Source organism: Piliocolobus tephrosceles, chromosome 7 (assembly GCF_002776525.5).
Source record: "Piliocolobus tephrosceles isolate RC106 chromosome 7, ASM277652v3, whole genome shotgun sequence".
In the NCBI taxonomy this organism is placed as follows: Eukaryota; Metazoa; Chordata; class Mammalia; order Primates; family Cercopithecidae; genus Piliocolobus; species Piliocolobus tephrosceles.
In genome coordinates, this window is record NC_045440.1 from 47,021,303 (window position 1) to 47,047,513 (window position 26,211).

General features: G+C 39.8%; 1 protein-coding gene and 1 pseudogene across 7 annotated transcripts in view; one reads left to right on the forward strand and one right to left on the reverse strand.

Moving 5' to 3' along the window:
* The window catches only part of LOC113219520 (DNA repair-scaffolding protein), a 457,358-nt gene that overhangs the window by 261,998 nt on the left and 169,149 nt on the right, over window positions 1-26,211 (forward strand). The gene's annotated exons all lie outside the window — the stretch shown is intronic.
* LOC111525264 lies at window positions 6,882-8,020 on the reverse strand (annotated as a pseudogene).

Consider the following 26,211-nt stretch of genomic DNA (forward strand, 5'->3'; position numbering starts at 1 on the left):
TTTTTTTTTTTTTTTTAAGACGGAGTCTCACTCTGTCACCCAGGCTGTAGTTCAGTGGCACGATCTCGGCTTACCGCAACCTCTGCCTCCCAGGTTCAAGTGATTCTCCTGCCCCAGCCTCCCAAGTAGCTGGGATTACAGGCACCCGCCACCATGCCCAGCTAATTTTTGTATTTTTAGTAGAGACGGGGTTTCACCAGGTTGGCCAGGCTGCTCTCGAACTCCTGACCTCAGGTGATCTACCTGCTTCAGCCTCCCAAAAGGCTGGGATTACAGGCGTGAGCCACCACACCCGGCCTATTGTGAGATATTTGAAAAAAAATGCTGAGAGATGTGATAGATAAAGAGACTAGAAACTACCCATTACTGCACTAGCAGAGATTAACCTTTTTAAAAATATATTAAGATTTTATATACTGATAATTTTTTCCTTACCAGCACACCATCATACGTAAGTACTTTCTTACATCATTAAAAGGCAAAGAAGAGACAGTGGGTATGCAGTGCCCAGAGTGAGGCCACCTCCCTTAGCCAGACAAGGACTACATGGGGCCCATCCTACCTGGGGCTCAGGGCAGTGCTGAGACTTTTCAGTGCTATTAATTATTTTACTTCACTTTAAAAGATAAATGACATCTCATTTTAATTTGCATTTTTTAAATTAAAGAGATTGAACACTTTTTCAAGCATTTCATATGTCGTTTTTTGTGGTTTTTCTGGCCATGTCCTTTGCCCACTTGACGTTTTTCTAATCCACTTACATAAATGCTTTATAAATCAAGACTTGTGTCTGACAGGGGACTGTATTCAGTCTTGGGAAGTGGGGTTTGGTGCATACATGACAATCTTAAGGCCCTTCACTTTTCTCCTAAAAAATCCCCTTTTCCACTCCACCAAAAAAAAAAGAAGAAGAAAACAAAAGACCTCAAAGAACTCTCTTGCCCTTTTTCTGCCGTATAAGGATACAAGGAAAAGATGACAGTCTGCAATCCAGAAGATGGCTTTACCAGAACCCAATCTGTGCTAGCACCCTGATCTTAGACTTCCAATCTCCAGAACTGTGAGGAAAAAAAAAAAAAAAAAAAAAATCCCCTTTTCCCAAGGGACACTATCAGATGGTGGTTTGATTGCTTATTGTAGGACCTGCAGTCTTAGGACTGTCTGCTAGCAGCTGGGTTCCTCTCCTTCCAAGTTGGAAAGCTGGCCTGGCCTTTCTAGTTCATGGATTAGGGATTGGACCGGCTTCCTTCTTATCCTAACCCAACTTTTAAAGAAAGAAGTAAAAATATACTGTGGCCCTGAGAGAGAACAAAGAAGAGGAAAACGGAAGCACAGTTGTGCTGAATTTATTGTTCCAAGTTGACTGTGTTATTCCCTCACATTATGCTTGATAGGAGGTAAATAAACCCTTGGAACTTGTGTAGTTCACAGTTTGAGGGACTGTACTGAATTTGAATTTGAATTCTACACACTTTCTTGAATAATATCATGAGAAGGTTATAAGGCTAACTTAGGACCAAAACTTCTAATGAAACAGAAGCAATAAAACTGTTCTCTCGATTTCTCCTTTGATGGAGAGTGGGTAGGCCAGCCTGAAGCATAGGGGAAAATAAATACCAATGTCATCCAAAAAGTATTTGCTAACTTTTTGTATTCAAGTAAGTGAAAAGGAAAATAAAATTGGTTATTTTAATTTACTTTTGAATTTTGTTTTAAAAGTATCCCTGTTACTACAGGAATATTTTCAAAAAATATTTTTTGAAAACTTATTTTACCAAGAAAGGCATTCAAAAAAATACTTAATTGCAAAATGACAATAAAATATTTTGTCCCCCAGGCACATTCTGGAAACCCTAGTCAAATCAGTTACACACATGCACTTGCTCTCTCTCCTGATCAAATGAAGGTCTACAAAGTCTCCAGAAGAAACTGCAGCAAAGTTTTCTTAATTAAGGGAGAAATTTTCTGTAAGCAATGTCATCTTAACTGTCATTTTCTTTTTTTTTTTTTTTTAACTTTATCTGATATCTCCATGTACACCAGGGATTAACTTTCATTTTCTAATGACTAAGATTGTGAAAGAGAAAATTCTGGGCTGGGTGGGTGGTTGCCAACCATTTGTTATTTTATGGGTACCTGGATGAGGGTTGTAGTGAATGTAACCAGAGGCAAATCCGAGGAGACCTTATGAGTGCCCAGAGTTGCTGTGAGTGACTGGAGAGTGATAAGGAATCAGAGCAGAGATTTCTGAAGGGGGAAAGCTGACATTAAAGAAGAGTTACCACTCCCTTGGAATACCTGTCCCACTGGTTTCTAATTCAGATTCCACACAGGAGCTAAGGATTTTTTTTTAAAAAAAGTAAATCAAAGCACTTCCCCTGCTTGAAAATCTTTCAATTAATGTATACACCTGGAGCTAATGAGAGGAATCCAAGTGCAGAGATTTTTAATTAAACCTTTTATTTTGAGGTAATTGTAGATTCACATGCGGTTGTGAAAAGTAATACAGAAAGATCCTATGTATCCTTTACCCAGTTTCCACTAAGGGAAATATCTTGCAGAACTGTATAAAAACCAGATCTTGTTATGAATGTAGTCCAGATACAATAGTTTCAACACCAAAGGATCCTTCCTGCCACTCTTTATAGGCATACTATTTTCTTCCACCCTGTCATCCTCCAGAACCCCTAGCAATTGCTGGTCTATTTTATGTTCTTATTATTTTGCATTTCAGTAATGCTATGGAAATGGAATCATAGTTTGTAACCTTTTGAAATTGGCTTTTTTCACTTGGGATCATTTGCTGGAGATCCATCCCAGTTGTTGCATGTATAAATAGTTACTTTTTACTGCAGAGTGGACGTCCATGGCATGGGGGTATATCAGTTTATTTAACTATTCACCCATGGAAGGACGTCCAACTTATGAATAGTACTGGTATGAATATTTGTCTACAAGTTTTTGTGTGAAGATAAGTTTTCACTTTTCTGGGATAAACATCCAAGAGTGCAATTGCTGAGTCCTATAGTTGTTGCATGTTTAGTTCTTTTAGAAACTGCCAAACGGGTTTCCAGAGTGGCTATTTCATTTTACATTGCCACCAGTAATGTGTGAGTGATGCAGTTTCTCCATACCAGCATTTGATGTTGTCACTATTTTTTAATTTTTATTCTGATAGGTAGGTAGTGATATCTCATTGTGGTTTTAATGTGCATTTCCCTAATGCTTGTCAAGTGAAGAATCATGTGGTTCAAAAAATTGGAAAGGAGAGCTTTATTTCTCATAAAGAGTGGCACACCGAAGGCTGGGAAATGTAGCCTTTGGCAAAAGCTGAGAAAAAGCAATTTAAGGGAAGAAAGCCTAACACAGGTACTTATGCCCAATGGGTTGGCTAAGTATACATATTCAATAAGCTATAGAAGGAGTCATGAAGATTTATGAAAAAAGCACAACTGAGCTTCATGCCTCTTCATAGGTCACATGGTCAAAAAATGATGGCATTAGCATGATCCAGGGATGGAGTTTTTGGCCCTCTGGCATCAAAATGTGAAACAGAGGACCTGAAAACCCTCATAGCACATCCTATGCTAGTCAGTCAGAACTGGTCCAGAGATATGGTGGTCAGTGTTTAGGAAGGGATGCATTGTCAAGCTGGTGGGCTGTCACATCAAAACTTCAAAGAGGGAGAGGGAGCCTGGTTTTGGCCTCAGATAATTGGCTGAAGGCGATAAAGGAATGAATCATCTTGTTTCTTGTTTTCTAGAGTTGGTTTCCACTTACTCCTTAGGAAAAAATTCTGGTTAAAGGTTAATAAGGAGGGAGCATACTGAGGCGTAATCAACCTCTTATCCTATCACGGCCTGGGACTTTGTTTTTTTTTTTTTTTGTTTTTTTTTTTTTGAGACGGAGTCTGGCTCTGTTGCCCAGGCTGGAGTGCAGTGGCGCAATCTCGGCTTACTGCAAGCTCTGCCTCCCGGGTTTACGCCATTCTCCTGCCTCAGCCTCCCGAGTAGCTGGGACTACAGGCGCCCGCCATCTCGCCCGGCTAGTTTTTTGTATTTTTCAGTAGAGACGGGGTTTCATCGTGTAGGCCAGGATGGTCTCGATCTCCTGACCTCGTGATCCACCCGTCTCGGCCTCCCAAAGTGCTGGGATTACAGGCTTGAGCCACTGCGCCTGGCCGAGACTTCGTTTTTCAGGGTTTCTCTGGGGTCCCTTTGGCCAAGAGCGTTCTGTTCAGTTGGTTGGGAGGCTTAGGGTTTTATTTTTATTTTTCATGCTAATGGCATTAAGCATCTTTTCATGTGCTCCTTCGCCATTTGTTTATTCTCTTCAGTGAAATATATGTTCGTGATTTTTGCTCGTTTTCTAATTGGATTGTTTGCTATTGTGAAATTTTGAGGGTTCTTAATATATTCTAGATACTAGTCCTTAATTGCAATCTCTAGCTTATATTTTTCATACCTTCTCAACGAGGTCTTTCCCAGAATGTTTTAATTTTAATGAAGTTCAAAGTACCAGTTTTTCCTTTTATGAATTGTATTTTTGATGTCAAGTCTAAGAACTCTTCACCTAGCTGTAAATCCAAAAGATTTTCTCCTATGTCATTTTGTATTTATGATCTATTTTGAGTTACTTTTCATATAAGGTGTGAGACTTAGGTGGAAGGTTTTGGTTTTTCTGTTTTTTGCCTGTGGGTGTCCAGTTTCTCCACCAATTGTTGAAAAGGACATCTTTCCTTCAATGAATTGCTTTTGCACCTTTGTCGAAAATCACATAGATCTATTTCTGGGTGTTCTGTTCCATTGATCTTTGTGTGAGTTTCTTTGTACATCACACAGTCATGACTACAGAAGCTGTATGTCTTGAAATCAGGTTCATAGCACTTTATTCTTCTCTTTCAAAATTGTTTTAGCTGTTCTAGTTCCTTTGCCTTATCACATAAATTTTAGAGTAATTTTATTTCTACAAAAAATTTTCTGGAACTTCAATAGGAATTGTGTTAAATGTATATTATTTTGGAAAGAATTGAACTACTAATTATATGACATAATGAAGTCTTTCAGTTCATGAACACAGTATGACTCTTCATTTGTTTGATTCTTCTTTTATATCTTTCATTAGCATTTTGTAGCTTTAGCATACAACTCTTATAGTTATTTTGTTAGTTTACACCAAAGTCTTTCTTTTTATCGTTGTTGTTGTTGTTGTTGTTGTTGAGATAGTCTCACTGTGTCGCCCAGGCTGGAGTGCAGTGGTGCGATCTCAGCTTACTGCAACCTCTGCCTCCTGAGTTCAAGCGATTTCCAGCTAATTTTTGTATTTGTACTAGAGATGGGGTTTCACCATATTGGCCAGGCTGGTTTCAAACTCCTGACCTAAGTGATTCTTCAGTCTCCCAAAGTGCTAGGATTACAGATGTGAGCCCCTGTGCCCGACCTTTTTTTTTCTTTTTCTGAAATCATAAAAAATGTTGTTTTTTAAAATTTTGGTGTCCACGTATTCTAGTTCGCTAGTATATAGAAATATAATTGATTTTTGTGTGTTGATTTTTGTGCCCTGCAGCCTTGCTGGACTCATTTATTAGTTTTAGAAGTTTTTTGTATGTTCTTTCATAACTTCTACATAGACAATCATGCCATCTGTAAATAGGCTTAGTTTAATTCTTTTTCTCTGATCTGGACGCCTTTCCTTTTCTTGCCTTATCGCACTGGCTAGAACTTCTAGTACTACACTGAATAAAAGAAGTGAGAATAGACATTCTGGCTTGTTCCTAATCTTAGAGGAAAGTTTTCAGTCTTTCCCCAATAAATATAATATTAACTGTAGGTTTTTTATAGATGTTCTCTAACTCAAATTGAGGAAATTTCCCTCAATTTCTAGTTTTCTGAGAAGTTTTAACGTGAGAGGGTGTCTATTTTTGTCAAGTGGTTTTTCTGTATTGATTTATGTGATACGATTTTTTTCTTTATAATTTAATGTGGTAGATTACATAGATTGATTTTCAAATGTCGAACTAGCCTTACATCCCTGGAATAAACTTGTCTTGGTTATGATGTATACATGTTTTTTACATATTACTGAATTTTATTTGCTAATATTTTGTTAAGGATTTTTACATCTATATTCATAAAGCATATTGGCCTATAGTGTTCTTTTTGTACTCTTTTGTTTTGATACCAGGGTAATTCTAGGTTGATAAAATGGATTGGGAAGTATTCCCTTCTCTTCTATTTCTTGGAAAAGATTATGGAGAATTGATACTAATTGTTGCCTAAGTGTTTGGTAGAATTCAATAATGAAAGTGTCTGAACCTGGAGATATGTGTTTGGGAAATTTTGAAATCACAGTATCAATTTACTTAGTAGTCATAGGGCTATTCAAATAATCAGTTTTATATTGGGTGACTTGTGGTAGTTTGTATTTTTTTCAAGGAATTGGTTTATTTTACCTAACATGTCAAATTTTGTGTGCAGACCTGTCCATGGTGTTCCCTTGTTATCCTTTTGATGTCTACATGGTCTCTAGTGCTATTCCCTTTTTTACTCCAGATATTGGTAATTCGCATGTTCTTTGTTTCTTTGTCAGTCTTGCTAGACGTTTGTCAATCTTATTGGTCTTATCTGTGAACCAGGTTTGTTTCATGAATTTTCTTCATTTTAAATTTTCAGCTTCATTGATTTCTGCTCTAATCTATTATTTCCTTTTCTCAGCTTGCCGTGGGTTTATTTTGCTCTTGTTTCTCTAAGTTCCTGGAGAGGGAGCCTAGATTATTGATTTGAACCTTTTCTCATGTACACATTTTTTTAATTTATTTTTATTAATCATGCCACATTATTTTTAATTATGTACAAAGATCTAATCTGTCACCCAGAGACATTTCACCCACTGCTCTGTTTGGCTGCCAGTCTCTTATCTTTCTCTTCAGCAATGGTGATGTGTATACCTTTCCTCGGAGAAGAGAAATTCGTGGTTTGTTGCCCTTGCCAGTAGCAAAAATTTTGGAAAGCCGGGTGGCAAAGCTGTTGTCATTGGCATCTTTTATGTGAACCACATCAAAAGGTCAAGGGTGCCTTTCTCTGTGGGTGATGACACCAATTCTTCCCAAGTTAGCACCTCCAGTCACCATCCACAGGTTACCAGTGCCAAACTTGATGAAATCAGTGATCTTGCCCGTTCCCATATCAGTCTGAATGGGATCATTCACCTTGATGGAGGGGATCAGGGTAGCAGATATTGCGAGCATCATGAGTCACCAGATGAGGGATTCCTTTTGTGCCCACAAAGATTTTTCTCACTTTGCACAATTTGTACTTGGGCTCCTCAGGTGTAATACGATGTACAGCAAAGCAACCCTTGATGTCATAGATGAGACGAAAATTCTCTCCTATCTAGTCAATGCCCATGACGTCTGTGAATCCAGTGGGATGGGTTATATCAGTTTGAACATTGCCATTGTTCTTAATGAACCACTGCATGCAAATCTTCTCTCTTTCTTTATATTTATTTATTTATTTGTTTGTTTGTTTGTTTATTTATTGAGATGGAGTCTCGCTCTGTCGCCAGGCTGGAGTGCAATGGCGTGATCTTGGTTCACTGCAACCTCCGCTTCCTGGGTTTAAGCAATTCTCCTCGCTCAACCTCTGCCTCCTGAGTAGCTGGGATTACAGGCACCCACCACCACGCCCAGCTAATTTTTGTATTTTTGGTGGAGACACAGTTTCACCGTGTTGGCTAGGATGGTCTCGATCTCTTGACCTCGTGATCTGCCCATATCGGCCTCCCAAAGTACTGGGATTACAAGCATGAGCTGCCATGCCTGGCCACAAATCTTCTTTACTTCATCTCCTGTCAAGGCATACTTAAGTCTGTTCCTTAGGAAAATGATGATAGGGAGACACTCTGTCAACTTGTGGGAACTGGTGGATGGACGATGAACAAACACACTGGGCAATTTAGCCAGCATCCAATGTTTTGGAGTTGCTACATGCTTTAGATGCTGCTTGGGACCACCAGCCATGGCTGCATTAGGCACGGAAAGAGCTCATGTATGCCTTTAGCCCTATAAAATTCCTTCTCAGCACTGCTTTCGCTTCTTCCCACCAATTTTGATATGTAATCTTTTCATTTTCATTCAGTTTAATATATTTTTTTAAATTTCCTGAGACTTCCTTTTTGACTCATAGATATTTTGTAGTGTGTTGTTTAGTTTCCAAGTGTTTGGAAATGTTTCTGTCATTTTTCTATTATTAATTAGAAGATAAGAAAAAGTAGCTTTTGCCTTAAACTAAAAATAATTAATATGATAAAGTATAGATTTGGGGTATATGAATTATACAGATGAAGTGAATTGATAATTACATATGCAGTGATTAAGTCTGCTGTGCACATTAACACAAGGGAAGAAAATAGAATAAAGTAAATAGGTGATATTTTAAGCTTTTTTAAGTAAAAATAGACTGAGTGTGGTGACTCACACCTGTAATCCCAGCACTTTGGGAGGCCGAGGCTGGTGGATCATCTGAGGTCAGGAGTTCGAGACCAGCCTGGCCAACATGATAAAACCCTGTCTCTACTAAAAATACAAAAATTAGCTGGGCATGGTAGCAGGTGCCTGTAATCCCAGCTACTTGGGAGGCTGAGGCAGGAGAATCACTTGAACCTGGGAGGCAGAGGTTGCAGTTAGCTGCGATTGCACCACTGCACTCCGACCTGGGCAACAGAGCAAAACTTCATCTCAAAAAACAGAACAAAAGGGAAAAAGTAAGAATGACGAAAGGACTAATTAAAAATTATTTTAGGAGACAACTGGAAATATTCTTTCTTGTGTGTTTGAATATCCTCATTCCTCTTTGTGTTCATTTATTTATTTTTTTATTATACTTTAAGTTCTACGGTACATGTGCACAATGTGCAGGTTTGTTACATACATATACATGTGCCATGTTGGTGTGCTGCACCCATTAACTCATAATTTACATTAGGTATATCTCCTAATACTGTCCCTCCCCTCTCCCCCTACTCCACGACAGGCTCCAGTGTGTGATGTTCCCCACCCTGTGCCCAAGTGTTCTCATTGTTCAATTCCCACCTATGAGTGAGAACATACAATATTTGGTTTTCTGTCCTTGGGATAGTTTGTTCAGAATGATGGTTTCCAGCTTCATCCCTGTCTCTACAAAGGACATGAACTCATCCTTTTTTATGGCTGCATATTATTCCATGGTGTATATGTGCCACAGTTTCATCATCCAGTCTATCATTGATGGACATTTGGGTTGGTTCCAAGTCTTTGCTATTGTGAATGGTGCCGCAATAAACATACGTGTGCATGTGTCTTTATAGCAGCATGATTTATAATCCTTTGGATATGTACCCAGTGACAGGATGGCTGGGTCAAATGGTATTTCTAGTTCTAGATCCTTCAGGAGTCACCACACTGTCTTCCACAATGGTTGAACTAGTTTACAGTCCGACCAACAGTGTAAAAGTGTTGCTATTTCTCCACATCCTCTCCAGCACCTGTTGTTTCCTGACTTTTTAATGATCACGATTCTAACTGGTATGTGATGGTGTCTCATTGTGGTTTCGATTTGCATTTCTCTGATGACTATTGATGATGAACATTTTTTAATGTGTTGGTTGCTGCATAAATGTCTCCTTTTGAGAAGTATCTGTTCACGTCCTTTGCCCACCTTTTGATGGGGTTGTTTGATTTTTTCTCGTAAATTTGTTTAACTTCTTTGTAGATTCTGCATATTAGCCCTTTGTCTGAAGGGTAGATTGTAAAATTTTTCTCCCATTCTGTAGATTGCCTGTTAACTCTGATGGTAGTTTCTTTTGCTGTGCAGAAGCTCCTTAGTTTAATTAGATCCCATTTGTCAATTTTGGCTTTTGTTGCCATTGCTTTTGGTGTTTTAGACATGAAGTCCTTGCCCATGCCTATGTCCTGAATGGTATTCCCTAGGTTTTCTTCTAGGGTTTTTATGGGTTTAGGTCTAACATTTAAGTCTCTAATCCATCTTGAATTAATTTTTGTATGAGGTGTAAGGAAGGGATCCAGTTTCAGCTTTCTACATATATGGCTAACCAGTTTTCCCAACACCATTTATTAAATAGGGAATCCTTTCCCCATTTCTTGTTTTTGTCAGGTTTGTCAAAGATCAGGTGGTTGTAGATGTGTGGTATTATTTCTGAGGGTTCTGTTCTGTTCCATTGGTCTGTATCTCTGTTTTGGTACCAGTACCATGCTGTTTTATTACTGCAGCCTTGTAGTATAGTTTGAAGTCAGGTAGCGTTATGTCTCCAGCTTTGTTCTTTTGGCTTGAGATTGTCTTGGCTATGCAGGTTCTTTTTTGGTTCCATATGAACTTTAAATCAGTTTTTTCCAATTCTGTGAAGAAAGTCATTGGTAGCTTGATGGGGATGGCATTGAATCTATAAATTACCTTGGACAATATGACCATTTTCACAATACTGATTCTTTCTATCCATGAACATGGTATATTCTTCCGTTTCTTTGTATCCTCTTTTATTTCACTGAGCAGTGGTTTGTAGTTCTCCTTGAAGAGGTCCTTTACATCCCTTGTAAGTTGGATTCCTAGGTATTTTATTCTCTTTGAAGCTATTGTGAATGGGAGTTCATTCATGATTTGGCTCTCTGTTACTGGTGTGTAAGAATGCTAGTGATTTTTGCACATTAATTTTATATCCTGAGACTTTGCTGAAGTTGCTTATCAGCTTAAGGAGATTTGGGGCTGAGACAATGGGGTTTTCTAAATATACAATCATGTCATCTGCAAACAGGAACAATTTGACTTCTTCTTTTCCTAACTGAATACCCTTGATTTCTTTCTCTTGCCTGATTGCCCTAGCCAGAACTTCCAACACTATGTTGAATACGAGTGGTGAGAGAGGGCATCCATGTCATGTGCCAGTTTTCAAAGGGAAGGCTTCCAGCTTTTGCCCATTCAGTGTGATATTGGCTGTGGTTTTGTCATAAATAGCTCTTATTGTTTTGAGATACGTTGCATCACTACCTAGCTTATTGAGTTTTTAGCATGAAGGGCTGTTGAATTTTGTCGAAGGCCTTTTCTGCATTTATTGAGCTAATCATGTGGTTTTTTCTTTGGTTCTGTTTATGTGATGGTTTACATTTATTGATTTGCGTATGTTGAACCAGCCTTGCATCCCAGGGATGAAGCCCACTTGATCATGGTGGATAAGCTTTTTGATGTGCTGCTGGATTTGGTTTGCCAGTATTTTATTGAGGATTTTCACATAGATGTTCATCAGGGATATTGATCTAAAATTCTTCTTTTCTGTTGTGTCTCTGCCAGGCTTTGGTATCAGGATGATACTGGCCTCATAAAATGAGTTAGGGAGGATTCCCTCTTTTTCTATTGATTGGAATAGTTTCAGAAGGAATGGTACCAGCTCCTCTTTGTACCGCTGGTAGAATTCGGCTGTGAATCTGACTGGTCCTAGAGTTTTTTTGGTTAGTGGACTATTAATTATTGCTTCAATTTCAGAGCCTGTTATTGGTCTATTCAGGGATTCAACTTCTTCCTGGTTTAGTCTTGGGAGGGTGTATGTGTGCAGGAATTTATCCATTTCTTCTAGATTTTCTAGTTTATTTGTGTAGAGGTGTTTATAGTATTCTCTGATGGTAGTTTGTATTTCCATGGGATCAGTGGTGATTTCCCCTTTATCATTTTTTATTATGTCTATTTGATTCTTCTCTCTTTTCTTCTTTATTAGTCTTGCTAGCAGTCTATCAATTTTGTTGATCTTTTCAAAAAAGTAGCTCCTGGCGTCATTGATTTTTTTGAAGGGTATTTTGTGTTTCTCTATCTCCTTCAGTTCTGCTCTGATCTTAGTTATTTCTTGCCTTCTGCTAGCTTTTGAATGTGTTTGCTCTTGCTTCCCTAGTTCTTTTAGTTGTAATGTTAGGGTGTCGATTTTAGATCTTTCCTGCTTTCTCTTGTGGGCATTTTGTGCTATAAATTTCCCTCTACACACTGCTTTAAATGTGTGCCAGAGATTCTGGTATGTTGTGTCTTTGTTCTCATTGGTTTCAGAGAACATCTTTATCTCTGCCTTCATTTCCTTATGTACCCAGTAGTCATTCAGGAGCAGGTTATTCAGTTTCCATGTAGTTGAGTGGTTTTGATTGAGTTTCTTAATCCTGAGTTCTAGTTGGATTGCACTGTGGTCTGAGAGACAGATTGTTATAATTTCTGTTCTTTTACATTTGCTGAGGAGTGCTTTACCTCCAACTATGCAGTCAATTTGTGAATAAGTGTGATGTTGTGCTGAGAAGAATGTATATTCTGTTGATTTGGAGTGGAGAGTTCTGTAGATGTCTATTAATTCCACTTGGTGCAGAGCTGAATTCAAGTCCTGGATATATATCCTTGTTAACTTTCTGTCTCGTTGATCTGTCTAATGTTGACAGTGGGGTGTTCAAGTCTCCCATTATTATTATGTGGGAGTCTAAGTCTCTTTGTAAGTCTCTAAGGACTTGCTTTATGAATCTGTGTGCTCCTGTATTGGGTGCATATATATTTAGGATAGTTAGTTCTTCTTTTTGAATTGATCCCTTTACCATTATGTAATGACCTTCTTTGTCTCTTTTTATCTTTGTTGGTTTAAAGTCTGTTTTATCAGAGAGTAGGATTGCTACCCCTACTTTTTTTTTTTTTTTGTCTTCCATTTGCTTGGTAGATCTTCCTCCATCCCTTTGTTTTGAGCCTATGTGTGTCTCTGCACATGAGATGGGTCTCCTGAATACAGCAAACTGATGGGTCTTGACTCTTTATCCAATTTGCTATTCTGTGTCTTTTAATTGGAGCATTTAGCCCATTTACATTTAAGGTTAATATTGTTATGTGTGAATTTGATCCTATCATTCTGATGTTAGCTGATTATTTTGCCCATTAATTGATGCAGTTTCTTCCTAGCATCAATGGTCTTTACAATTTGGCATGCTTTTGCAGTGACTGGTACCGGTTGTTCCTCTCCATGTTTAGTGCTTCCTTCAGGAGCTCTTGTAAGGCAGGCCTGTTGGTGACAAAATCTCTCAGCATTTGTTTGTCTGTAAAGGATTTTATTTCTCCTTCACTTATGAAGCTTTAGTTTGGCTGGATATGAAATTCTGGGTTGAAAATTCTTTTCTTTAAGAATATTGAATATTGGCTCCCACTCTTTTCTGGCTTGTAGAGTGTCTGCCCAGAGATCTGCTGTTAGTCTGATGGGCTTCACTTTGTGGGTAACTCGACCTTTCTCTCTGGCTGCCCTTAACATTTTTTCCTTCATTTCAGCCTTGGTGAATCTGACAATTATCTGTCTTGGAGTTGCTCTTCTCGAGGAGTATCTTTGTGGCTTTCTCTGTATTTCCTGAATTTGAATGCTGGCCTGCCTCGCTAGGCTGGGGAAGTTCTCCTGGATAATATCCTACAGAGTGTTTTCCAACTTGGTTCCATTCTCCCCGTCACTTTTCAGGTACACCAGTCAGGCGTAGATTTGGTGTTTTCACATAGTCCCATATTTCTTGGAGGCTTTGTTTGTTTCTTTTTCCTCTTTTTTCTCTAAACTTCTCTTCTCACTTCATTTCATTCATTTGGTCTTCAGTCACTGATACCCTTTCTTTCACTTGATCCAGTTGGCTACTGAAGCTTTTGCATGCGTCACGTAGTTCTCATGCCATGGTTTTCAGCTCCATCAGGTCATTTAAGGTCTTCTCTACACAGTTTATTCTAGTTAGCCATTCGTCTGATCTTTTTTCAAGGTTTTTAGCTTCCTTGCAATGGGTTCGAACATCCTCCTTTAGCTCAGAGAAGTTTGTTATTACCGATCGTCTGAAGCCTTCTTCTCTCAACTCGTCAAAGTCATTTTCCGTCCAGGTTTGTTCCGTTGCTGGCAGGGGGCTGTCTTCCCTTGGAGGAGGAGAGGCACTCTGATTTTTAGAATTTTACGCTTTTCTGCTCTGGTTTCTCCCCATCTTTGTGGTTTTATCTACCTTTGGTATTTGATGATGGTGATGTACCGATGGGATTTTGGTGTGGATGTCCTTTTTGTTTGTTAAGTTTTCCTTCTAACACTCAGGACCCTCAGCTGCAGGTCTGTTGGAGTTTGCTGGAGGTCCACTCCAGACCCTGTTTGCCTGGGTATCACCAGCAGAGGCTGCAGAGCAGCAAATACATTGCAGAACAGCAAATGTTGCTGCCTGATTCTTCCTCTGGAAGCTTCGTCTCAGAGAGGCACCCGGCTATATGTGGTGTCGGTCATTCCCTACTGGGAGGTGTCTCCCAGTTAGGCTACTGGAGAGTCAGGGACCCATCTGAGGAGGCAGTCTGTCCGTTCTCAGATCTGAAACTCTGTGTTGAGAGAACCAGTACTCTCTTCAAAGCTGTCAGACAGGGACGTTTAAGTCTGCAGAAGTTTCTGCTGCATTTTGTTCAGCCATGCCCTGCCCCCAGAGGTGGTCTACAGAGGCAGGTAGGCCTCATTGAGCTGAGGTGGGCTCCACCCAGTTCAAGCTTCCCAGCACTTTGTTTACCTACTCAAGCCACAACAATGGTGGACGCCCCTCCCCCAGCCTTGCTGCGGCCTTGCAGTTCTATCTCAGACTGGTGTGCTAGCAGTGAGCTGGGCTCCGTGGGCGTGGAACCCTCCGAGCCAGGCACAGGATATGATCTCCTGGTATGCCGTTTGCTAAGACTGTTCGAAAAGCGCAGTATTAGGGTGGTAGTGTCCCGATTTTCCAGGTACCCTCTATCACCACTTTCCTTCCTAGGCAAGGGAATTCCCCCAACCCCTTCTGCTTCGCGGGTGAGGCAGTGCCCCACCCTGCTTAAGCTCACACTTCGTGGGCTGCACGCACTGTCCGACAAGCCCCAGTGAGATGAACCCAGTAACTCAGTTGGAAATGCAGAAATCACTCGTCTTCTGCATTGTTCACACTTGGAGCTGTAGATTGAGCTGTTCCTATTCAGCCATCTTGGTTCCTCCTCTCCTCTTTGTGTTTAAATACATATTGCCTAGTTAAATTTTCAAAAGCAGGTGGCCTGTAATTTTGATCGTTTGGAAATACCAGACTTTTATGCTTCCAGTTCTTGGTCTACAAATCAATAGCAAATTTTTTTTCTTAAATCTTGGTCTTGATCTAACCTAGAGTACTTATGAGTAAACAAGTGGTACAGTCTGTTCCTTTTTGTTCTGTCTTCTATCTCTGTTTTGCTAGCCTTTCTCCCACTCTGTTCTTAATGATCATTCTTTGTCCTAAACGGTAGATTTTAGAAGCTGTATATGGACTCCTAGAAATAAAGCAATTAGAATATGTTAGAAATGAATCCAGCCATGCCACTTTATTGCCATAAAATAACAATTCCAAGATAAGAATCACTTTCTGAAAGAACTGATAAATACTCATTCCAGTATGTATCTCTTCCTGCCTAGGGTGTGCCTGGCACTTGTTGCATACTGTAGAGATGAAATAAATAGAAGATGCAACTCTAGTCCCTTGCATCACTAAAATCTCATTGGGGAAATAGACACAATCTACAAAAGGAATTGGGAGATAGATACTTGTGTATAATAATATAATCTAGTAACTTTTAATTTGGTTCCTCAAAAATTGAGCAATAGAATAAGTAATTTTTTAAAAAATCTATACTGTTAACAACTAAAGTATAATGGAACTCATGTTCCTTCCTGTGTATATTCCATTTTAATGGAGGTGCTAATAGTTGGGTCTGGGAGTGGGGCATGTTGCATTATATGATGTGGCTTTTTGGGAAGGGAGACGTGTGATTTTCTGTATACATGACCTGTATCCTCTCAATGGCCAGTGAGACATTCTCAAGGGGATGGGTGTCAAGCCACTCTATGAATGTTGGTTCTTACTCCATCTGGTAGAAATCACAGTAACATGGAAAGAATACCAGACTGTCACTTCCAGCAAAGAAATTTTGGACAGTTCTCAGAGCCTTACTTTTTCATTCATCAAGTCAGAATGTTGACAATAGTCTGTCTGTCTGGCAGGGTTGTTCTGGGAACTAAACAAAATAACAGAAGCAAAAACCCTTAGTTGTCTAAGATTTTAAAGACGGTATAGGCATATTAATGAGTTTTTATATGACCCTACACAGGTGTCCAATTTCTAATGCTCCCTGAATGCCATACCAACTCCTGTTACATTCATTGTATCTATTGTCAACCAGGGACAATTTTCCATCTTGCTAGGCCAAAGAGAAGCCAGACAATGAGAATTAGCCTGTAGGCCTAGCAGCTTCAAGCATAGAACCACAACCAAGATCTGAAGATAGCTGGCTGATCTTAGATGGCCTCAGTGGGGCTGGCTGGCTGGATGTGCAATTTTTGTTCACTGGCTTAGCTTCCCTAATGATTGTTCCATACTGAATCTCAGTCTACCTCACCTCTTCCTTCCATTCACTGGCTTCATTCTACTCTAGAGACACTGGGTTTAATCTGGGGCTCTACCTGCAAAGTAAGTATTGCTTCCAAGCCAGAACTGTTGTCTGAGACCTAGGTACTTGGGCTAAAAAAAACTGCTTTTTGTTTTTTGGAATACATATATAATAGTAACATCTCTGGCCTTCACATTACTTGAGAAATGAAATCCTTTGGTTAGCCAGCAACCTATAATGCCAAACTACATGTTGTAATTTAAGTCTGTAGGTGGATATTTAGGATTAGTTGTCGTCACAGGTCATGGAATGAGGAGTAAAGCTTAGTAAGTTTATTTTGTTATTTCATTTTTGTTTTTTATAGAGATGGGGTCTTGCCTTGTTTTGCCCAGAGTGGAGTTTAGTGGCACAATCACAGCTTACTGCAGCCTCAGACTCCTGGGCTGATGTGATCTGCTGTGACCTCAGCCTCCTGAGTAGCTGGGACTACAGGTGCATGACACCATGCCGAGATAATTTTTTAAAAATTTTTATAGAGAAGAGGTATGTTGTCTAGGCTTGTCTTGAACTCCTGGCCTCAAGCAGCCCTCTCACTTCTCCCTCTCAAAATGCTGAGATTCCAGGTGTGAACCACCGCACCCAGCCAGCATAGTAAATATAAATTAAGGTGTTTTTATGTCCCCACTTTGCTACTTTTTGCTTTCTGATTTCAAAGGATACACCCTTAAGAATGAACAGGTTGTTTCCCAAAAGTTCTTTGCTTAGAACAGACTGCATTTTCCCAGAGAACAGCAGTGGAAATCATAACTGCATTCCCAGGCCAGTCCCCAAAAGTCTGTTTTATACTAATGCATTATAACATTTTACTGATAATGGGACTTTGGCTCCTCATAGCCACATTTAAAATATTATTTCTCTGGGAAGAATAATTTTGAATCAAGTTCAGATGCTGTAGAATGTCCCCATGAAGTGGAGAGAAGGTGAAGATGGAAAAAAAGGGATGAACTTTAGGTACTAATGGGGCAGGCATATCTGAATAAATTAGAAAAATATTCCTGAACCCTAGGAACCTAAGTCTGGATGCCGTCTTAGAGAAGGCGCCTATCCAGGCCAGTTGCTGTGCCTCTGTTCTGAACTGATAACAAGAAGGGCAGTTGTGAGGAGGTAATGAGCATCATATGGCAAAGTCTTTCATGCTAATCTGTGTACCTGTTTGGGTATGTCCTAAACTGGATGCAAGTCAGAAACTGATTATATAATCTTTGGTGTATATATTTCTCATTTTTAAAAAACATGCTAAGCTATGTCATTGTTACTATATTAAAGTGTGAATAACCTGGAGGGCAAAAACAAGTGTTGGCTTAACCCTTCCTACACAGCCTGAAGAGCACACTACGCTTGGCTGTCTCTTAAATACTTAAATAATGTTGTTGGCCAACATTGTGTATAAGTAGACCTATCTCATTTCTAGTTCATGAACCTTTGGCATATTGCTAAAGACAATTAAGACCTTTTGAGATATGCACAAGACTTTTGTGTTCTTTAATTTATTTAAGGAAGCCAGTTTTGTACTTTAATGCTTCTGTATAGAAATGGGCTATACTGTTATTCACAATAGCAAAGACCTGGAGTCAGCCTGCGTGCCCTGTAGCAGTGGACTAGATAAAGAAAATGTGGTACATACACACCATGGAATACTTCGCAGCCATAAAAATGGGTATCAGTGGCCTTTGCAGGAACATGGATGCAGCAGGAGGCCAGTATTCTAAGTGAATTAATGCAGAAACACAGCCAACCACCACATATAATCACTTGTTAGTGGAAACTAAATACTGGATACACATATACATAAAGATAGGAATAATGGACAATGGAAACTGCAAAAGAGGGGAGGGAGGGAGGAGAGCATGGTTGAAAAGCTACTTATTGGGTACTGCGTTCACTGTTGAGGTGACAGCATCAGTAGAAGCCCAAACATCAGCATCATGCAATGTGCTCATTTAACAAACCTGCACGTGTATCCCCTGAATCTACAATAAAATAAAATTTGTTTAAAAAAAGAAAAGAGCCAGGCAGGGTGCACTGTTATATAGTAAATCTAATGTATTTTTTTAAACGGAGTTCTTTTCTCGAGCTTTGATGGAATATTTATATCATATAAATATAAAGCATATATCTTGAGTATCTTTGTAGCTCCAATTGAACACAAATTATTTCCCCCCAAAGAGGATAGGTTCTGCAGTGTTCCAGCAAGATACCAGTAGATAATGGGTAAGTTAAGGTTACACTCAGTATTTGTGAATGGTGATTGTCTTCACAAACCCTGGATAAGTAACTAGCTTCACCTTTTTTGTTTGTTTGTTTCTTTGTTTTTTTGAGAAGGAGTCTCACTCTGTCACCCAGGCTGGAGTGCAGTGGCGTGATCTCAGCTCACTGCAAGCGCTGCCTCTTGGGTTCACACCATTCTCCCACCTCAACCTCCCGAGTAGCTGGGACTACAGGCACCCACCACCACACCCAGCTAATTTTTTTGTATTTTTAGTAGAGACGGGATTTCACTGTGTTAGCCAGGATGAGTCTCGATCTGACCTCGTGATCCCCGCGCCCTTGGCCTCCCAAAGTTCTGGGATTACAGACGTGAGCTACCACGCTGGCCCAGCTTCACCGTTTTTTAAACATAAGTTTGAATTCCAAATTAACCTTGTAATGAGCCAGTGAAATAGGCAGTGATGAGTCTTGTGCTGTATCTGGCCCTTATCTGTAGATTTTAGCATCCTTTGTAGTTGCTGGTTTTAGTCTTCAAAGAATCTTTGCTCTTGTTTCATTTCTCTAGTTTGTCACTAGTTCATTTTGGAGTGTTCCTTTAAACAACAAACTGTGTAATATAAAAGGAAAATAAAAACAGTTTAGTCATACAGAGGTTAAAAAACTCACTTGCATAAATAGTGGACATTTTAAAGTAATATACTAACAATTGGAATAATAACAATTCAGTACTGAACAAATGTGTTGCATTTAACCATCTATAAGTATATACCAATGTGCCCTCTGACTAAAGTTGCTATGCCCTGCCTGGCTGTTGCTGTCTTCCTTACATATGTGGTTCCACTGGAAACAGAAGGGGTTTGCACAGTCCAGTTGATCAGATTGGAACACACAAGTGTCCAACTTCCTCAGCTCCTGACCTCCTCCCCTGTGAGGTGGTCATCCAGTTACCCAGGCCTTTGGTTGCCTGTCTGCAAGTGTCCATGGCAGCATAAAGAAACAATTGTACATTCTTCTTAGGAGGGGTGATCCTGATAATTCATGGGGCCTTTTTTAAATGCAAATGTTGAGAAGACAGGAGTCTCAGGTATGGTTTGACCCAGAAGTGTCCCCTGTGCCTATTGGAGTGGGTTTAAAGATGAGAACAAGGGGCAGTAGCATGTGGTACCATGTTCCTTGCTTCCTTTTTGAAGAACATGAAGTGAAATACATTATGAAATAATTGGTAGGAAAAACTCTATATGGTTGCATCGTGTATCTTCCCTGACCCAAATCCAAGTTTTCTCTTTCTGAGCAGGTTGACTTTAGCAAATACAAACAGAAACTGATTGTTGGTCTCACTTTTAAGTAATTTGTGAAAGACGACCTGCTGATAAGAATAACATTAACATAAAGTTATATGCTTAAAGTGAAAGATGTATTCCCTTTGGGAAAACAGACATAGATACCCTAAAATTTCCTTGCTTGTGTTGATAGGCCACACCTGACAGGTGTGCTTGTATTGACAAGCCATACATCTTATCAAAAGTGGTCATTTTGTTGGCTGAACTAAAGAGCATTTCATCATTTTCCCTGGTATTAGCTCTTTGACTATGAGATGCAACTGTCAGTGTGAAACTTGGCATTTGCCCAGCTCTTCTGATAGGAATGGCTGTTCTTTCACCTTGTGGGATATTTTTACAATCTTGACTCTTTTCCAATATCACTTTCACATATAGTGCTGGTAGGCCAAAGGAAGACTTCTCCTCTCCACTGTCTATACAGATTCTTGGGCGCAGCATCTTTTCTGGAAGCCCCAAATTAGTCCCTCACCAGCTCTATCCTTGTGTCTTTGGGCACTCGGTAGCCTGGTGTGCCCTTTTCCCTTTGTCCCGCCTGCAGCTGTCCTCTTGTAGCTGCTGTTGTTTAGAGTCCTCAGTTCCCTGAAAAGCCTTCCAGTTTCTGCTCATAAGTTCAGACCGTAGAAGCGGTCCACCAGAATCTCCTGGGTTTGCTCAGGTACAAAAGTCCCAGAAACCCAGTGTAACTGCTTTTACATGTTCCTACAGAATTACATGTTCATTGTGCCTGTCTGGCTGATGATGATTTTTTCTTCTTTTACTTTATTTTTTTAAGTTATCTATAATGGCCATTTATGACCTTCATAATCAGAAAATACTTCTTTTGCCTTGCTATTCTCCTATCCTTCCTTTATATGGATCGTAGGGTGATCTAGCTATTTTTAAGTCCATAGAGACTCCCACATTTTGCCACTTTAAGGGTTAGCATCGGATAAAGCAGCAGAATGCCTGGCACAGTGCCTGCCATGGAACATGAGTGGCCTAAAATTTTTACTGTTGTTTTAATGACTTCCCCCGTGGCACATATGTTCAAGTGAGACCCAGGTTGTACTGCCATAGTCTATGAAGTGTCATGTCTGTCTGTGTGGCAGCATAGCAGTTAGAAGTATTTCTCAATTAGAGTATTGTATTTCTTTCGGAGTTTCCACCTGGAGCCTCCAAGCAGAACTGATTTAACATTTAATTCCAAACGTGTTCAGCACCTTGCTCATTTGCTTCTCCCTCTGAGCTGTGTCCCCTTAAGCCAGGCCTCAGGATACCTCCCTCAACCACTTGAAGAAGCTGCCAGCAGCCTCTCTCCACTGTGTACAGATTTCATATACTGTTCTCAGCCCACTGCAGTAGATCTTTAGCTGCTACTTCTCTGCTGAGAGTGGCTGCTCAGCAGTCAGTCTCTGACCAACTAACTTTTAAATCCATTGGCTTTTTCCAACTTGCATCCTTTTTGCCTCCTCTGTACCTTTGCCATTTCTGAGTTGCTAGTCTAGCTGCAGTGCCCATCTCTGCCCCTGCTGGGATCCTCTCCCATCTCCCTCTGGCAACTGTCTCACCCTCTTCCCTGGGTCCCTTGTACCATCTCTCCCAGTAGCTGCCCTTCTTATGCCCATCCTATATGTAAGGGTTACTATGGGTCAGCATATAGCCTTGTATAACATGTACAATAACTGACACATTATAATAATATAAATAAATATAATAATATAATTTATAATAATATAATAATATTGAGACGTGGAATACTGAATTTTGTTCGTAAAGCATGACTACAAACCACAAAGTATGTTCAAAGAAAGAGGTGAGGGAATTACATGAGTGTTCGGTTGTCTGCCTTGTGATTTTTTCCTCCTTTCTTTTCCAATTTTTCCAAGTCTTTTATAATGTTCACTTATTACTTTTATAACCAGAAAAAGATTTGTTTCTCTCATCTCTTATGCTTCCTGTACATGTATATATGTATCTTAGAGTGATCACATCTGCGTATAATAAGTATAATTTCACCTAGTTAACAACTGTAGCCCTAGGCATAATTTTCTTCTCCTCTTGCCATTTGGCATTATATAATGTAGATTTCCCCATTCCTCGGATGGTAGTTGTGACCATCTGATTGATGTCATAACATTTCATTGGTTTAAAAAGATATCTAATTTTAAATAGTTTTTGTTGATTTTAATATTACTTGTGTAACAGTTGGTCAGTGATGGAGGTTGTGAATTTTCAGTTTTGAGCCTGAGGACAGCAAAGTCCTTGGTTTCCTTCAGGGGTAAAATGAGAACAATGGACATGCTCTGGGGCACTGGACAGGGCATTGCCTGAAGGGCTTGCCTGGTCTTTGTGAAAGGATTTCTCTCTCCTCTGCACCCTCAGCCCCCATGGAGGCAGGGTTCACTGGTAGGACCAAACACGCAGGGCGCTCCACCTCAAAGTCAGTGGAGAAAAGCTGACAGATGTCATTGTCACCTGAGGTAACTGCCTTTGCCGACACTGTTGCTTCTGGGTATCAGAAGGCTGAAGACTCCAGAATCAACTGCCCTTGTGGTTGCCACTGTTTCATTTTGGCAGCAAAGGACTTAGGTTTCCCCATTTGTGAATGTGTATAGATTTGTTTAAAGTTATAGGATGTGGGGAGAAAGGAAGAGAACAGGGAAGAGACTTATTCCTACTCCTGTGCCACTGTCCCACCCTTCATCCCCGCCAAACCGTACCTCTCCAGCATTCTCTTACCCATCCAGCCTGGATGCACTTTCAGTCTAGCCTTTATCTCTCTTGAGAAAGTTTCTGAATGAAGGCTAGAAAGAATTCTTAACTCTGTTTTGATATATGACAATTTTTTTTTGGCAAATATGCTTCCCAGTATTTAGAATCGTTAGGCTAATTAGAAACAGTACTTTACTATTTTCTCTGTCTCTCTCTTTTTTTTGGTAAATGAAGGAAAGAAAGAAGCTAATCTTCATCAAGGACAACTACATGTTTTGTTCATTAAATTCTCACTACAGCCCACTGAGGGAGGCAGGTCAGGTCATACAGGCCCTCTTTTTTTTTTTTTTTTCTTTTTTTTCTTTTTTGAAATATAGTCATACTCTGTCACCTAGACTGAAGTGCAGTGGCCCCGTCATGGCTTACTGCAGCCTCGAACTCCAGGGCTCAAGCGATCCTCCTGCCTCGGCTCACCAAGTAGCTGAGATTACTGGTGTGAGCCATGACACCTGACTCATTTTTCTTTTTTTTTCTTTTTTCTTTTTTGTGGAGATGTTGCGCAGGCTGATCTCAAATTCCAGGATTCAAACTATTCTCCTGCCTCAGCCTCCCAAAATGTTGGGATTATACAGGCGTGAGCCATGGCACCTCGTCCCTCTTGAAACCCAATTCTGTGAGATTCCACATCCCATGTTCTCCTCTTGGCCACATCACTTGTCACTGTGCCTTGGGTTGTCATGCACCATTGTGTCCCTGTCGACTGTAACATGCGAGGATAGGTGCTAGTGGTTAAGAAAATAAGATTTAGAATCTGCAGGGGTCCAGATCGTTGGCATGCTATCAGCTTGGTAAGAATACTCCCAAAGACGGAACTGCTCATTGTCTCTAAGGTGATCTAAATTTTATTCTAATTCTGGGAGAAACTGCGCAAGTTTTCAAAAGTTTTTAAGTCAGGTATTTGAGTAACAGGACATCTGTGTGGGATTAATACCTATGAATAATTTTTTAGTTGCTCTATTTGGAAATAAGAGAGAGGAAACGTCTGTTTAACACAATATCTAACCAGTCTTTCAGCTTCTTGATTACTTTCATGTTCAGTCTGAGGTTAAATGTCTTTTGATGTGGTAAAACTTATAAAGTGTGAAGAAGAACTTAAATCCAATTCCTTATACTTAACCATTATTTAGTCCCTTTGGGGAATCATATTTAAATATTTGCTTCCTATTTATTTATTTTTGAGGCAGAGTCTCACTCTGTCACCAGGCTGGAGTGCAGTGGCACGGTCTCAGCTCACTGCAACCTCCGCCTCCCAGGTTCAAGCAGTTCTCCTGCCTCAGCCTCCCGAGTAGCTGGGAATACAGGTATGTGCCACCACGCCCAGCTAATTTTTTAATTAGTAGTAGAGACAGGGTTTCACCATGTTAGCCAGGCCACCTTGGGCTCCCAAAGCGTTGGGATTACAGGTGTGAGCCACTGCACCCAGCCTAACTACTAAATTCTATAAAAAGCGGGGCGTGGTGGCTCATGCCTGTAATCCCAGCACTTTAGGAGGCTGAGCTGGGCGGATCATGAAGTCAAGAGATCGAGACCATCCTGGCCAATTTGGTGAAATCCCGTCTCTACTAGCAATACAAAAATTAGCTGGGCATGGTGGCTATTCAGAAGGCTGAGGCAGGAGAATCTCTTGAACTCGGGAGGCAGAGGTTGCAGTGAGCAGAGATGACACCACCGCACTCCATTCTGGGCAACAGAGCAAGATTCCGTCTCCAAAAGAAAAAAAAAAAGAATTTAGTAGTTAAAGAAATTTTCATCATTCATTGTTACATTCCACTTTTCTTTAAAAGTAGACTAGTTTTAAAAATAAAATAGTTTGATATATATATAATACATCATTTCATCATTTTTCAGATAAACCTATTAAAAATATTTCCTTGTTCAACTTGACCTTATTATTTTACAGTTCCTTATTGCAAGAAATATCAATCAAAACTGGGCACAGGTTTCTTTTATTTTAGGCTTGTTGCCTTTGTGTAAAAGAAAATCATTGACGTCTGGGCACAGTGGCTCACTCCTGTAATCCCAGCACTTTGAGAGCCCAGGCGGGTGGACCACCTGAGGTCAGGAGTTCGAAACCAGCCTGACCAACATGGAGAAACCCCATCTTTACTAAAAATACAAAATTAGCTGGGTGTGGTGGCACATGCCTGTAATCCCAGCTACTTGGGAGGCCGAGGCAGAAGAATCGCTTGAACCTGGGAGGCGAAGGTTGCGGTGAGCTGAGATTGTGCCATTGCACTCCATCCTGGACAAGAAGAGTGAAATTCCATCTCAAAAAAAAAGAAAGAAATTCATTGAAGAAGGCTGATTTCCTGTTTGGGGGACATGCATGCATTGGGCAGTAAAGAGAAGCAACATTGAGTTAGAGCACAGAGTGATGTTTACACTGAGTTCTAACGTATATCTAAGGAAATTCTTTTTAACATTTTAAAAGTGAAAATAAAGAACCTGTATCATTCTAGGCTTTTAGAAGCATTTTAAATAAGTGTAAATATTACCGTTAAAATTTTATTTCTCTAGAATTCTTATAGCATAGATATGATACAGAAAAAAATACTTTATACTTTTTAAAAATGTAAAATATCCCTAATTATCCCACTATTACAATATTTAATACAACTACAAATATTTTAAAATATTTTATAGTCTTTACTCATTTGTATTTTTTTATTGTTGCAATTAAATTAGCCATGCCATTTTACATTATGCTTTTTTACTTGATATTTTATTAAACATTTATGCATGATTATATAGTCCTTATATACTATTTGAATATTTACATAATATTTCTTAATTTGCTGTCTCATAAATTATTTAAACAATCTCATATTGTTTAACCTATATTAACAAGATTTTGGTATTAAAGGTTTAAAAAAAGAAAAAATAAGACAGCAAAGGGGAAATTCTATGCGACTGAAAGCTGTATAACCACCGTATACCAGGTATATTAATAGTTATGGATAAGAATGTGATATTTGTTCTCAGATATATATATGTTTGTTTGTTTGTTTGTTTGTTGTTTTTTGAGATGGAGTTTCAGCTCTTGTTGCCCAGGCTGGAGTGCAGTGGCACAATCTCAGCTCACCACAACCTCCATCTCCCAGATTCAAGCGATTCTCCTGCCTCAGCCTTCCGAGTAGCTGGGACTACAGGCATGCGCCACCATGCCCAGCTAATTTTGTATTTTTGGTAGAGATGTGGTTTCTCCATGTTGGTCAGGCTGGTCTTGAACTCCTGACCTCAGGTGATCTGCCAGCCTCAGCCTCCCAAAGTGCTAGGATTACAGGCGTGAGCCACTGTGCCTGGCATTTTTTTCTTTCTTAAACTTGAAATTTGTTCCCTCCTAACCTTAAATAATTTCTCTGAAATTCCATATTCAGTCACAGGTACAAATCTACTTCCCTTTTCTTCCAGTAGGCTAATAA